We start from the raw sequence: 17445 nt of genomic DNA, 5'->3' as shown, positions 1-17445 counted from the left end.
GTTGATGGACATTCATAAGCAACAAGAATATCCAGGAAAACATGACCTCAACAAAATAACTAAATAAGGTACCAGTGATAAGTCAAGGAGCAATGGAGATGTGTGACTTTTCAGACAAAGAACTCAAAATAGCTATTATTCTGAAGGAGTTCAATGAACTTCAAGACAACACAGAAAAGGATTTCAGAAGCTTATCAGAGAAATTTAACGAAGAGATTTTAGGAATAAAAAAAAAATCAAGAAGTAAGTCTGGAGCTTAAAAATTCAATTGACAAACACAAATGCATCTGGGTTCCTCAACAGCAGAACTGACCAGGCAGACGAAAGAATTAGTGAGCTCGAAGACATGCTATTTGAAAATAAAAGGAAAAAGAATAAAGAATTTTTAAAAATGAAGTATGTCTACAAGATCTAGAAGAAGCCTCAAAAGGCCGAATCTAAGAGTATTGGCCTCAAAGAGGAGGGAGAGCTAGGAGAAGGATAGGGAGAGAGACAGAGGAAGAGAAACCGGGGTAGAAAGTTCATTCAAAAAAATAATAATAGAAAACATTCCAAACCTAGGGAAAGATGTCTATATTCAGGTTATAAGAAGGTCAGAGATACCATACAGATTTGACACTTATAAGACTATCTCTAAGCATTTCATAATCAAGCACTCAGTGATCATAGACAAAGAAAAGTCCCTAAGGGAAGCAAAACAAACAAAAAAGAGACATATAAAGGAACTCCAATATGTCTGGCAATCAACTTCTTAGCAGAAATCTTACAGGTGAGGAGAAAGTAGCATGACATATTCAAAGTGCTGAAGGAAAAAATCCTTAATGCTGGAATGTTATATCTTACAAAAATTTGCCTCAAGCATGAAGGAGAAATAAAGACTTTCCCAGACAAATAAAAGCTGAAAGATTTTGTCAACCCTAAATTTCTACAAGAAATGCTAAAAGGAGTTTGTCAATCTGAAAGAAAAGGAAGTTATTGAACAACAAAAAATTGTCTAATTCTATAAAAATAACTGGTAACATTAAGCACATGAAATACTTTTTGCAAGCTTACTTGTAATCTAAAATTTAAAACCCTACAACAGAAATGCAAAAAGAGAAATAAAAACTCAAGAAACCAAAATACACTACCAAGGAAAATAACTTTTCACAAAGGAAATATGAAAAATATAAGAAAGAAAGATAGGACCACAAAAAGATAGAAATCAAATAATGACATGGCAGAAGTTAAATCCTTACCTATCAATAATAACGTTGAATGTTAATGAACTAAAATCTCTAAGCAAAACACTCAGAATGCCTGAATGGATTAAAAAAAAAAGAACAGGAGCCCTCTGTGTGTTGTCTGCAAAAAACCTATATTACCTGTAAAGATACACATAGACTGAAAATAAAAGTATCAAAAAGACACCCCATGCAAATGGAAATGAAAAAAGAGCAGGAATAGTTACACTTCTATCAGATAAAATGAATCGCAAGCATAAAGTGTAATAAGAGACAAAGGTTATTATATAATGATAAAGAGGTCAAGTCAGCAAAAGGCTATAATAATTCTAGGCAAATATGTACCCAACACTGGAGAATTCAGAATTATAAAACAAATATTATCAGAGCTAACGAGAGAGAGATAGACACCGAAACAATAATCACTGGTGAACTCAATACTTTCAGCATTGAATAGATTATACAGAAAGAGAAACAACAAAGAAACATTGGAGTCAATCTTTACTATAAACCGAATGGACTTAATATTAACAGGTATTTATAATACGTTGCATTGAACAGCTGCAGAGTACACGTTGTTCTCCTCAACTCAGGAATCATGCTCAAGGATAGACCAAAAATTCAAAATGGCTGAAATCATACCAAGTATTTTCTCTGACCACAATGGACTAAAACTAGAAATCAATAGCAAGAAGGACGTTGGAAAACACTCAAATACATGGAAATTAAACAATATGCTCCTGAATGACTAATTGGTCAATGGAGAAATTAAGAGGTAAATTTTAAAAGTTCTCAAAACAAATAAAAATGAAAACATAACAAATCAAAACATATGGGACACAGTAAAAGCTGTAATAAGAGAACAGATTATAGCAATAAATGTCTCCATCAAAAAAGTGGGCCAGCTTCAAATAAATGACCTAATAATGGATGTCAAAAAACTAGAAAAACAAGAGCAAATCAAACTCAAAATTAGTAAAAGAAAAAAAATAATAAAGATCAGAGCAGAAATAAATGAAATTGAAACAAAGAAAATACAAAAATCAATAAAATAAAAAAAGTTTTTAAAAAGATAAACAAAGTAGACATACATTTAACCAGACTATGAAAAAAGGAGATAAGACCAAATAAATGGGTTGGGGAGGCAGAACAAGATGGCGGCCGAGTAACAGCTTCCTTGCATCTGGGCACCGTGAGTCTGGGGAGATAGGATTCCAGGCATCTCTGGCTGGTGGGAACTGCCTATCATCACTCCTATGAGGATACAGGGAGTCAGCGAGAGACTTCTGGACCCCAAGAGGAGGACTGAAACAGTGGAAAACCGGCAAGTGGTCGCGTGTGTTCAATCCGTCTAAACCCACCCACAACTGTAAGTTCAGTAGCAGCGAGACTGCAAACCAGAAAGGCCTTAACTGTGAACTGTTTTGGTGTCTTTGGACTTGGCACTCAGCTGAACTGCCTTGGGGAGAGCCTGAGCGGGAGTGCAGAGAACTTTGGCCGTTGTCTAGGGCCCCAGTCTGAGCTGCTGAGCCAGACGGAGCTAATGGTGTTTGGCTCTGGGTCACAGGCAAACATTGTGAGCGATCTGCCCCGGCAAGCTCCGCCCTCAGGGTCCCAGAGCTGGCATTGGGTGGGACCTGGTAACCCAGCGACCAAGTAGCCTAAGGGCGGGGTCTGAGCCGCCTTGCAGCCCTAACCCTCAGGGGCAGAGTGAGACCGGTTTTGGCACACTGGGTAAGTGGATAGCCACTTCAGCAGTGATTCCAGCGAGAAAGCGGGGAAAGCTTCTGCTCAGCAAGTTTACAAGTTCAAAGTGCCTTTTAAGTGGGCTGAAGAGAGATTTAGGGTGTCTACCTGCTGGGGTTTGAGAAATCAGCAGCCTCCAGTCGTATCAGAACTGTGATTAACATCTCATACCCCAGAAGACCACGTGTTGCCCAGACAATATTCAATAACATATACAAACTGCTTTGTTTTTGGTTGTGTATTTTTTTCTTTTTTTTGTTTGGTTGGTATTTTTTGTTTATTTTGACGTTGTTGATGTTCTTTTGTTTTTTAATTTCAATCTTTTCCATACAGATCCCTTTTTCTTTCTCAATTTTTCTAGTTTAATTATAATTTCCCATTGCTGCCTTTTTCAATAAATAGGACTTCATTTTTGCTAGTGTTTCTACCGCTATCATTTGGTTTTTCACCCACTTTTATCCCCGTAAAGTTTTCTGTATGCTTGTTTTGGTTTGATTTATAGCATTTTTGTCTTTCCTCTCTACTTGGTGGAGGTGGGGTACTGTGTCTGATCAGGTTAGCAAAGAGCCACTGACCTCAGGGAACCACCCAACGGGGCAGCCCCAGAAGGTGGAGTTCTTTAAGGTTGTGTCAAAGTACCCTACTGTACACCTATATTGCCCTGTCTCCCTCTTTCTGTGCCTCTCTTCTTTTTGTCAATATTCCTTATACCCACCCCCTCTCCTTTCTCTATCTTTCTTTTTTTTCTTATCACTCGGTCCTCATTTCTTTCATCCCTTTTTTGCTCTTCAATCTTCTCACCCTTCTGGTCCTGTAACCCTTAGTCCACAGGCACAAGAACTTAAAGAGCAAGAGGAAGTGAAAGGAAAATTAGGGCAAGGAAACAGATAAAAGAAATCACTCATGAGGAAGAATCAGCAGAAAACTCCAGGCAACATGAAGAACCAGTCCAGAACAACCCCACCAAGGGACCATGAGGTAGCTACTGCAGATGATTCCACCTGTAAAGAAATGTTAGGAATGACAGAAAGGGAATTTAGAATACACATGTTGAAAACAATGAAAGAAATGATGGAAACAATGAAGGAAACTGCTAATAAAGTGGAAAATAACAAAAAGGAAATCCAAAAACAGAATCAAATAAGAGATGAACAATATGAAGAATATCAAAAGGATATAGCAGACCTGAAGGAACTGAAACAGTCAATTAGGGAACTTAAAGATGCAATGGAAAGTATCAGCAACAGGTTAGACCATGCAGAAGAAAGAATTTCAGAGGTAGAAGACAAAGTTCTTGAGATAACTCAGACAGGAAAAGAGGCAGAAAAGAAGAGAGAGAAAGCACAACGTTCACTATCAGAATTATGGGACTTTATGAAGCGTTCCAACATATGAGTTATAGGAATTCCAGAAGGGGAAGAAGAATGCCCCAGAGGAATGGAAGCCATACTAGAGAATATTATAAAAGAAAATTTCCCAAACATCACTAAAGATTCTGAGACACTGCTTTCAGAGGGCTATCGGACCCCAGGTAGCCTCAACACTAACAGAGCTTCTCCAAGACACATTGTGATGAACCTGTCCAAAGTCAAGACAAAAGAAAACATTCTGCAAGCTGCCAGGACTAAGTGCCAGTTGACCTACAGGGGCAAACCCATCAGAGTGATCGCAGACTTCTCTAATGAAACTTTCCAAGCAAGAAGACAATGGTCATCTACCTTTAATCTACTTAAACAGAACAATTTTCAGCCCAGAATTCTGTACCCCGCTAAGCTAAGCTTAAAAATTGACGGAGAAATCAAATCATTTACGGATATACAAACATTGAGGAAATTCGCCCCAACAAGACCAGCTCTACAGGAAATACTTCAACCTGTTCTGCACACTGACCACCACAATGGATCAGCAGCAAAGTAAGAACTCAGAAATTAAAGGACAGAACCTAACCTCCACACTGATGCAAAAGATAAAACTAAGCAATGGACTCTCACCAAATAAGACGAATAGACTAGTACCACACTTATCAATTATCTCCATAAATGTTAATGGCTTGAATTCCCCACTGAAGAGACATAGATTGGCTGACTGGATTAAAAAACACAAGCCATCCATTTGCTGTCTGCAAGAAACACACCTGGCTTCAAAAGACAAATTAAAGCTCCGAGTCAAGGGTTGGAAGACAATTTCTCAGGCAAATGGAATTCAGAAGAAAAGAGGAGTTGCAATCTTATTTTCAGATACATGTGGATTTAAAGCAACTAAAGTCAAAAAAGACAAAGATGGTCACTTTATATTGGTCAAGGGAAAACTACAACAAGAAGACATTTCAATTCTAAATATTTATGCACCCAATTTAAATGTTCCCAGATTCTTGAAGCAGACCTTACTCACTCTGAGCAATATGATATCTGATAATACCATCATAACAGGGGACTTAAACACTCCTCTTACAGAGCTGGACAGATCCTCTAAACAGAAATTAAACAAAGATATAAGAGACTTAAATGAGACCCTAGAACAACTGTGCTTGATAGATGCATATAGAACACTCCACCCCAAAGATAAAGAATATACATTCTTCTCATCACCCCATGGAACAGTCTCCAAAATTGATCATATCCTGGGACACAAAACAAATATCAACAGAATCAAAAGAATTGAAATTTTACCTTGTATCTTCTCGGACCATAAGGCACTAAAGGTGGAACTCAACTCTAACAAAAATGCTCAACCCCACCCAAAGGCATGGAAATTAAACAATCTTCTGTTGAATAACAGATGGGTGCAGGAAGAAAAAAAAAACAGGAAATCATTAACTTCCTTGAGCATAACAACAATGAAGACACAAGCTACCAAAACCTGTGGGATACTGCAAAAGCAGTTTTGAGAGGAAAATTCATCGCTTTAGATGCCTACATTCGAAAAACAGAAAGAGAGCACATCAACAATCTCACAAGAGATCTTATGGAATTGGAAAAAGAAGAACAATCTAAGCCTCAACTCAGTAGAAGAAAAGAAATATCCAAAATCAAATCAGAGATCAATGAAATTGAAAACAAAAGAATCATTCAGAAAATTCATGAAACAAGGAGTTGGTTTTTTGAAAAAATAAATAAAATAGATAAACCATTGGCCAGACTAATGAGGAATAGAAAAGTAAAATCTCTAGTAACCTCAATCAGAAATGATAAAGGGGAAATAACAACTGATCCCACAGAGATACAAGAGATCATCTCTGAATACTACCAGAAACTCTATGCCCAGAAATTTGACAATGTGAAGGAAATGGATAAATATTTGGAATCACACCCTCGCTCTAGACTCAGCCAGGAAGAAATAGAGATCTTGAACAGACCAATTTCAAGCACTGAGATCAAAGAAACAATAAAAAATCTTCCAACCAAAAAATGCCCTGGTCCAGATGGCTTCACACCAGAATTCTATCAAACCTTCAAGGAAGAGCTTATTCCTGTACTGCAGAAATTATTCCAAAAAACTGAGGAAGAAGGAATCTTCCCCAACACATTCTATGAAGCAAACATCACCCTGATACCAAAACCAGGAAAAGACCCAAACAAAAAGGAGAATTTCAGGCCAGTCTGACTCATGAATATAGATGCAATAATTCTCAACAAAATCCTAGCCAATAGATTACAGCTTATCATCAAAAAAGTCATTCATCATGATCAAGTAGGCTTCATCCCAGGGATGCAAGGCTGGTTTAACATACGCAAGTCCATAAATGTTATCCACCATATTAACAGAGGCAAAAATAAAGATCACATGATCCTCTCAATAGATGCAGAGAAAGCATTTGATAAAATCCAGCATCCTTTTCTAATTAGAACACTGAAGAGTATAGGCATAGGTGGCACATTTCTAAAACTGATTGAAGCTATCTATGACAAACGCACAGCCAATATTTTACTGAATGGACTAAAACTGAAAGCTTTTCCTCTTAGAACTGGAACCAGACAAGGTTGTCCTCTGTCACCTTTACTATTCAACGTAGTGCTGGAAGTTCTAGCCAATACAATTAGGCAAGACAAGGAAATAAAGGGAATCCAAATGGGAGCAGAGGAGGTCAAACTCTCCCTCTTTTCTGACGACATGATCTTATACTTAGAGAACCCCAAAGACTCAACTACAAGACTGCTAGAAGTCATCAAAAAATACAGTAATGTTTCAGGATATAAAATCAATGTCCACAAGTCAGTAGCCTTTTTATACACCAATAACAGTGAAGATGAAAAGCTAATTAAGGACACAACTCCCTTCACCATAGTTTCAAAGAAAATGAAATACCTAGGAATATACCTAAAGAAGGAGGTGAAGGACCTCTATAAAGAAAACTATGAAATCCTCAGAAAGGAAATAGCAGAGGATATTAACAAATGGAAGAACATACCATGCTCATGGCTTGGAAGAATCAACATTGTTAAAATGTCTATACTTCCCAAAGCAATCTACCCATTCAATGCCATTCCTATCAAAGTACCTACATCGTACTTTCAAGATTTGGAAAAAATGATTCTGCGTTTTGTATGGAACCGGAAAAAAACCCGTATAGCTAAGGCAGTTCTTAGTAACAAAAAGAAAGCTGGGGGCATCAGCATACCAGATTTTAGTCTGTACTACAAAGCCATAGTGCTCAAGACAGCATGGTACTGGCACAAAAACAGAGACATAGACACTTGGAATCGAATTGAACACCAAGAAATGAAACTAACATGTTACAACCACCTAATCTTCGATAAACCAAACAAGAACATACCTTGGGGGAAAGACTCCCTATTCAATAAATGCTGTTGGGAGAACTGGATGTCTACATGTAAAAGACTGAAACTGGACCCACACCTTTCCCCACTCACAAAAATTGATTCAAGATGGATAAAGGACTTAAATTTAAGGCATGAAACAATAAAAATCCTCAAAGAAAGCATAGGAAAAACACTGGAAGATATTGGCCTGGGGGAAGACTTCATGAAGAAGACTGCCATGGCAATTGCAACAACAACAAAAATAAACAAATGGGACTTCATTAAACTGAAAAGCTTCTGTACAGCTAAGGAGACAATAACCAAAGCAAAGAGACAACCTACACAATGGGAAAGGATATTTGCATATTTTCAATCAGACAAAAGCTTGATAACTAGGATCTATAGAGAACTCAAATTAATCCACATGAAAGAAGCCAACAATCCCATAGATCAATGGGCAAGAGACATGAATAGAACTTTCTCTAAAGATGACAGACGAATGGCTAACAAACACATGAAAAAATGTTCATCATCTCTATATATTAGAGAAATGCAAATCAAAACAACCCTGAGATATCATCTAACCCCAGTGAGAATGGCCCACATCACAAAATCTCAAAACTGCAGATGCTGGCGTGGATGTGGAGAGAAGGGAACACTTTTACACTGCTGGTGGGACTGCAAACTAGTACAACCTTTCTGGAAGGAAGTATGGAGAAACCTCAAAGCACTCAACCTAGACCTCCCATTCGATCCTGCAATCCCATTACTGGGCATCTACCCAGAAGGAAAAAAATCCTTTTATCATAAGGACACTTGTACTAGACTGTTTATTGCAGCTCAATTTACAATCGCCAAAATGTGGAAACAGCCTAAATGCCCACCAACCCAGGAATGGATTAACAAGCTGTGGTATATGTATACTATGGAATACTATTCAGCCATTAAAAAAATGGAGACTTTACATCCTTCGTATTAACCTGGATGGAAGTGGAAGACATTATTCTTAGTAAAGCATCACAAGAATGGAGAAGCATGAATCCTATGTACTGAATCTTGATATGAGGACAATTAATGACAATTAAGGTTATGGGGGGGAGCAGAAAGAGGGATGGAGGGAGGGGGGTGGGGCCTTAGTGTGTGTGGGGGCAAGACATGATTGCAAGAGGGACTTTACCTAACAATTGCAATCAGTGTAACTGGCTTATTGTACCCTCAATGAATCCCCAACAATAAAAAAAAATAAAATAAAAGCCAGTAGTTTACCAAGTTATTTTCACTTTTATTCTAGCCCTTTTTGAACACAATATCTTATCTATAAGGAGAAAACTGAATACTGATATGTAATTTCTAATTGTAAGATTATTTGTAAGATTCAGCTAAATTAATAGTTAATAGAAGTTCAAAAGAATGATAATAGAAATAGTTGGTGGGTAACTACTGTATATTAGGAAATACATTTTGCTTACCTAAGAAAACAATGTAAATTTATTGTCATGAATGAGAGGAAAGGGTGATGCTCAAAAAAAAAAAAAAAAAAAGAGACCAAATAAATGAACTGAGAGATGAGATGAAAAAAGAAGAAATTAAACTGATATTGCATATATTCAAAGGATCATTAAAAACTCCTAAGAGCAACTATATACTAATAAATTGGAAAACCTAAAAGAAATGGATAAATTTCTAGACACATATGACCTACCAAGAGTGAATCAGGAAAAAAATCCAAAACCTGAGAAAAACACTAACAGGTATCAATACAGAAGTAAAAATGAAAATGAAAAAGACTCCCATCAAAGAAAATCTTAGGCATATCACTGTGGAAAAGTTGAAACTCTCAGTCTTTAACTTAAAAAGTTAATGCTATAGTGGCTTCACTGCTGAATTCTACCAAATGTGCAAGGCTTAATACCAATCCTATTTAAACTATTTCAAAAACTCAGTTAGGAAGGAATACTCCCAAATTGTACAAGGTCTGTATTACCCTGATACCAAATTCAGATGAAGACACATCAGAAAATAAATAAAAGTCATGGACATAGATACAAACATCCTCAAAAAAAAAATAGCAAATAGAATTTCAAACACATTAAAAATATTCCTCATAATGATAGATGAGATCATCTCAAGTATGCTAGGGTGCTTTATAAGGCAGAAATCAATGTGGCATATTTTATCAATAGAATGAAGAGCAAAAATATAATAATTTCAACTGATTCTGAAAAAGCATTTGACAAAATTCAACATCCTTTCATAATAAAAACTCTCACAAATTTGGTATAGAAATTTTCCTAAACATAAAAGCCATATATGTCAGGCACATTGCTAGCATCATATTAAATGGGGAAAAACTGAAAGACTTTCCTGTGAAAGCCATCCTGAGCAAAAAGAATAAATATGAAGGAATCACATTATCTGACTTCAAGTCATATTCTAGACCTTAGTAACCAAGAGCACATGGTACTGGCTTAAAAACAGACACACTGACCAATGGAACACAATAGAGAATCTACAAATAAATCCACACATTCATGAGCTTGTGTTTGACAAAATTTTCAAAAAACATTGTGGGGAGAGAAGAGTTTCTTCAGTAAATGGGGCTGGGAAAACTGAAATATTGATATGCGGAAGAATAAAACTAGATTGTTATCTCTTGCCACATACAAAAATCAGATCTGGGACAAGACAAGGATGCCCACTTTCATCACTGTTACTCAACGTAGTAACAGAAGTTCTACCTAAAGCAATCAGACAAGGGGGAAAAAAAAAAGGCATCCAAATTGGAAAAGAAGTCAAATTATACTTGCTTGACAATGATATGACCTTATGTCCTGAGAAACTTTAACACTCCACCCAAAAAACTATTAGAACCAATACACTCATTCAGTAAAGATGCAGAATACAAAATCAACATGCAAAAATTAGTAGAATAACAATCTAATGTAGAAACAAAGAATGCAATCTCATTTACAATAGCTACCAAAGGCTACAAAAAAAATAACATACCTAGGAATAAATATAACCAAAGAAATGAATGATCTCTATAATGAATACTATAAAACAATGATGATGGAAATTTAAGAAAACACAAAAAATAGAAAGATATTCCATGCTATGGACTGAAGAATCAATACTATTAAAATGTCCATACTCCACAAAGCAACTTATAGACTCAATGCAATTTATCCAAATACAATGGAATTTTATCACAGAAATAGAATAAAAGATCCTAAAATTTATATGGAACCACAAATAGGCAGAATGGCTAAAGCCATCCTGAGTAAAAAGAATAAGTCTGAAGGTATCACATTACCTGACTTCAAATTATACCCCAGAGCTATAGCAAGCAAGACAGCATGGTATTCACACACAAAAATCAAATCAAAACGGATTAAGGACTTAAATGTAAGACCTGACACTATGAAACTACTAAAGAAAAAAAGGTCAGGAAATTCTTTAACACATTGGTCTGAGCAAGGACTTGTGGAGTAACAACCCCAAAGCACAGGAAACCAAAGCAAAATTTGAACAGGTGAGATAACACCAAGCTGAAAAGCTTCTGCAAAATCAAAGAAACACTAATCAAATTGAAGAGGCAACACACAGAATGGGAGAAAATACTTTCAAACTACCCATCTGACAAGAGATTAATTACTAGAATATACAAGGATCTCCAACAACTCAATAGGAAAAAATCAAATAATCCAATTTAAAAAGGAGCAAAGGCTCTGAATAGACATTTCTCAAAAGAAAACATGTAAATGTTTTGAAAGTTTATGACTAAATGATCAACATCCTTAGTCATCAGAGCAATGCAAATCTAAATTACAATGAGATATCTATCATCTCACCCTAGTTAAAATGTCTTTTATCAAAAAGACAGGTAATAGCTAACGCTGGTGAGGATGTGGAGAAAGGGAAATCCCTGTTCAGGGCTGGTGGGAATGTACATTAGTATAATAACCATACCAAACAGTGTAGAGGTTCCTCAAGAATCTAGCAATAGAACTATGATATGACCCAGCATCCCACTGCTAAATATATATATCTCCCAGGGGGAAAATCAGTATATCAGAAAGATATCTTCACTCTCATGTTTACTGCAACACTATTCACAACAGCCAAAATTTAGAATCAACCTTCGTATCCATCAATGGATGTATGGATAAAGCAACTGTGATACCTATACACATCCATTACAAAAAATACAAAACCACAAAAAATTAAGTTCTTCCATTTGCAACAACATGGATGGAACCGGAGAATATTATGTTATATGAAATAAGCCAAGCATAGAAAGACCATCCTCACATTTTCTCACTCATTTGTGGGAGATAAATATAATAAACAATTCATTTCATGGGGAGATCATGTATGAGAGAGCAGAATGATGATTATCAGAGGCAGGGAAGGGTAGTGGAAGGGATTAATTGTGGATGGCTAATGGGTGCAAAAATATAGTTAGTTTGTTAGAATGAATGGTATATGTTATCGCAACACAGTGTTTATAATCAAAAATAAGCTAGAGCATAGTTTAAAATAACTGAAAGAGTAGAACTGGAATATTTCTAACACAAAGAAATGATAAACTCCTGCGGCAATTGATGGCTCAACTATTCTGATGTGGTTAATTCACATTGTATGCCTTTATGAAAACATTGCATCTGTCCTATAAAGATATACAACGATTGTGCACCCATACTGGTCAAAATTTTTTTAAAAAATGAAAGATTTCAGTCATTTCAAATGTACTATAACTTGTTCCATGGGCCAGTATATAATCCATCTTGATAAACATTCTATAGGCACTTAAACTTTATACAGTGAACATTTATATTTTCAATAGAGTTGTTATTTTAAATATTTCTTCCATAGTTTTTAAATTTAAATAAAAATAAAGCCTAAATTTAAATTTGAATAACTTAGAGTGCTAAACGGATATAGACCAATTTCAAGCACTGAGATAAAAGAAACAATAAAAAATCTTCCAACCAAAAAATGCCCTGGTCCAGATGGCTTCACTCCAGTATTCTCTCAAACCTTCAAGGAAGAGCTTATTCCTGTACTGCAGAAATTATTCCAAAAAATTGAGGAAGAAGGAATCTTCCCCAACACATTCTATGAAGCAAACATCACCCTGATACCAAAACCAGGAAAAGACCCAAACAAAAAGGAGAATTTCAGACCAGTCTCACTCATGAATATAGATGCAAAAATTCTCAACAAAATCCTAGCCAATAGATTACAGCTAATCATCAAAAAAGTCATTCATCATGATCAAGTAGGCTTCATCCCAGGGATGCAAGGCTGGTTTAACATACACAAGTCCATAAACGTTATCCACCATATTAACAGAGGCAAAAATAAAGATCACATGATCCTCTCAATAGATGCAGAAAAGGCATTTGATAAAATCCAGCATCCTTTTCTAATTAGAACACTGAAGAGTATAGGCATAGGTGGCACATTTCTAAAACTGATTGAAGCCATCTATGACAAACCCACAGCCAATATTTTACTGAATGGAGTAAAACTGAAAGCTTTTCCTCTTAGAACTGGAACCAGACAAGGTTGTCCTCTGTCACCTTTACTATTCAACGTAGTGCTGGAAGTTCTAGCCAATACAATTAGGCAAGACAAGGAAATAAAGGGAATCCAAATGGGAGCAGAGGAGGTCAAACTCTCCCTCTTTGCTGATGACATGATCTTATACTTAGAGAACCCCAAAGACTCAACCACAAGACTCCTAGAAGTCATCAAAGAATACAGTAATGTTTCAGGATATAAAATCAGTGTCCACAAGTCAGTAGTCTTTGTATACGCCAATAACAGTCAAGATGAGAAGCTAATTAAGGACACAACTCCCTTCACCATAGTTTCAAAGAAAATGAAATACTTAGGAATATACCTAACGAAGGAGGTGAAGGACCTCTATAAGGAAAACTATGAAATCCTCAGAAAGGAAATAGCAGAGGATATTAACAAATGGAAGAACATACCATGCTCATGGATGGGAAGAATCAACATTGTTAAAATGTCTATACTTCCCAAAGCAATCTACCTATTCAATGCCATTCCTATCAAAATACCAACATCATACTTTCAAGATTTGGAAAAAATGATTCTCCGTTTTGTATGGAACCGGAAAAAACCCAGTATAGCTAAGGCAATTCTTAGTAATAAAAATAAAGCTGGGCGCATCAGCATACCAGATCTTAGTCTGTACTACAAAGCCATAGTGGTCAAGACAGCATGGTACTGGCACAAAAACAGAGACATAGACACTTGGAATCAAATTGAAAACCAAGAAATGAAAGTAACATCTACAACCACCTAATCTTCGATAAACTAAACAAGAACATACCTTGGGGGAAAGACTCCCTATTCAATAAATGGTGTTGGGAGAACTGGATGTCTATATGTAAAAGACTGAAACTGGACCCACACCTTTCCCCACTCACAAAAATTGATTCAAGATGGATAAAGGACTTAAATTTAAGGCATGAAACAATAAAAATCCTCAAAGAAAGCATAGGAAAAACACTGGAAGATATTGGCCTGGGGGAAGACTTCATGAAGGAGACTGCCATGGCAATTGCAACAACAACAAAAATAAACAAATGGGACTTCATTAAACTGAAAAGCTTCTGTACAGCTAAGGAGACAATAACCAAAGCAAAGAGACAACCTACACAATGGGAAAGGATATTTGCATATTTTCAATCAGACAAAAGCTTGATAACTAGGATCTATAGAGAACTCAAATTAATCCACATGAAAAAAGCCAACAATCCCATAGATCAATGGGCAAGAGACATGAATAGAACTTTCTCTAAAGATGACAGACGAATGGCTAACAAATACATGAAAAAATGTTCATCATCTCTATATATTAGAGAAATGCAAATCAAAACAACCCTGAGATATCATCCAACCCCAGTGAGAATTGCCTACATCACAAAATCTCAAAACTGCAGATGCTGGCGTGGGTGTGGAGAGAAGGGAACACTTTTACACTGCTGCTGGGACTGCAAACTAGTACAACCTTTCTGGAAGGAAGTATGGAGAAACCTCAAAGCACTCAACCTAGACCTCCCATTCGATCCTGCAATCCCATTACTGGGCATCTACCCAGAAGGAAAAAAATCCTTTTATCATAAGGACACTTGTACTAGACTATTTATTGCAGCTCAATTTACAATCGCCAAAATGTGGAAACAGCCTAAATGCCCACCAACCCAGGAATGGATTAACAAGCTGTGGTATATGTATACCATGGAATACTATTCAGCCATTAAAAAAAATGGAGACTTTACATCCTTCGTATTAACCTGGATGGAAGTGGAAGACATTATTCTTAGTAAAGCATCACAAGTGGGGAAATATTTGTCCTTTATTTTCTTGTACATCAAAATTCTCACTGATGTTGGAACCACTACACAGGGCTGCTGAGCCAATATTTCAACTCTTTATTCATTAGAAACTTCTGTGGTTTCTTTGTAGGTCAGGAAAGCACATCCACATTTGTGGATTCTCAGCATATTCCCCTCTTTCTTTTTACCTTAAGGAGACATTCTCATTTTCTTTTTCTCTGAGACAGAGTCTCATTTTATTGCCCTGGGTAGAGTGCCCTAGCATCACAGCTCACAGCAACCTCCAGATCTTGGGCTTAAGCGATTCTCTTGCCTCAGCCTCCCAAGTAGCTGAAACTATAGGCGGCTGCCACAAAGCCTGGCTATTTTTTGGTTGTAGTTATCATTGTTCTTTGGCAGGCCCAGACTGGGTTCAAACCCACCTGCTCCCTTGTATGTAGCTAGCACCCTAGATGCTGAGCTACAGGTACTGAGACAGACATTCTCATTTTTTTTGCTTATAAAATTTCTTGTGTGTGTTTTTTAAAATTACATATTCCTGGTACCTGCTTTCATATAGTCTTATTCTTCAGATTTTTAAATAGAATCCCAGAATTAGTATTAAAAACAAACACAGGCCTCACACTATAGCTCACACCTGTAACTCCAGCACTTTGGGAGGCTGAGACAGAAGGATTACTTGAGCCCAGGAGTTCAAGAGAAGCCTGGACAACATTGTGAGACCTCATTTCTATGCAAAATAGAGAAATTAGCCTGTCATGGTGGCTAACCCTTGTACTCCCAGCTACTTAAGAAGGCAGAGGCAGGAGGATAGCTTGAGCCCAGCAGTTTGACATTACAATGAACTATGATGGCACCCCTGAACTCTAATGTTGGTAACAGACTAAAGATCCTATTTCAAAAAAGAAAAAGAGAACCAACACAAAAATCCCACAGGATTCTGATGCAGGAGGTGAGGGGACTCCATTCAAGAAACACTCCCTGTATTATGTCTTCACTCAATGTGATGTTTCAATTGACATTGGTGAGTCTGTCCTTGTACCCTTGACCTTTAGTAGAATCAAAATACATTGACTCATGATGTCATTGACAGCCATCTACTGATATCTTATAGTTTGAATATTAATTTAATGATTGTATTTTCCTTGACTTAGGCTGAAATATCATAAATGGCTAGATGGTCTAACAATCAAATTTTAAAGTGTATTGCTTACAAAGTGATGACTTATTAAATAAAAGAAAGATCTATCAGATCAGACAATAGAGTTAAGAATATTCTTATGGTTAATACCCTATCATACAGTATTATTCTTTCCACCTGGTGACCACATGGTATAAAAAACCAAAAGACCAATGTGAACTTAGGGCATTCCCTGCTGCGCCATCTTCCACGCAGTGTAAAGTTGGAAGAACCACGTGATGGCATTTAATTCTCTCTTCCAGGAATGTGAATATTCTCCCTTGTGCCAACTGAAGAAAAGTAAATCATTTGTTTTTCTGTTTCTTCCTAACACCTTAAACTTTTCACCCAACTCTTTTCAGTTGCTGTGAAAATCTGTGTTTCTGTGATAAACTGCACAGGCCTTTCAAGAGCACACTTTTCCTTTCCCACACAACTTTCTATTAATAGTCTTAGTTTAATTAGCTGGAACTTTCATTTTCATTTTTTCTCTTGAGAAAGGCAATCTGTTCTAGTTGTGGAAACAATTATTCAACATACAGCTTAAAAAGCCTATTAGAACAATCTCTCAGGAAAGTCAAAAGCCAGGCAGGATTAGCTTTCCAAGAAGGAGAATAGTTGTTTACACTCAAATGTCATGCTATCTAGTGAAACTATAAGGTTCACTTTTAGCATAAATTCAGCTATTGCATTTTCCCCTACAACTGAGAACATTAAAATGACTAACAAGATTTTAAATCACTCAATAATCTCATATTAGAAAAACAGGAATTAGACTATGTGCAGAAAGGAACAGAGAACGGCTGTGAAAATTCTAATTTTCACCACATTTTTCTTGTAGTATTTTTCCAAGTGCTTTTAAAAAAAAATTTTTATGTGATCCAATAGTAAAAACTAGAATAGACCATGTCAGGCAAGACTAAAATCAATGCTGCTTTTGGAGAAATCAATTTTAAGGCCTTTTCTGTCTCTTTAAGTTCATGACTATAAAGTGATAATTGCAAATGTAATATTAATAATAAACACCTGTTTAAGTTACATGATCATTGAAACACGAAGGGCAGGATAATAAAAGAAACTTTCAAAACATTCTGAATATCTCTCCAGGAAACAGATTTTTTAGACTAGAAATTGATTTTTAGACCAGTTAACATCTGAGGATA

The sequence above is a fragment of the Nycticebus coucang genome, chromosome 1 (genome assembly GCF_027406575.1).
Source record: "Nycticebus coucang isolate mNycCou1 chromosome 1, mNycCou1.pri, whole genome shotgun sequence".
Lineage (NCBI taxonomy): Eukaryota > Metazoa > Chordata > Mammalia > Primates > Lorisidae > Nycticebus > Nycticebus coucang.
Note: the sequence above shows the minus strand (reverse complement) of the source record.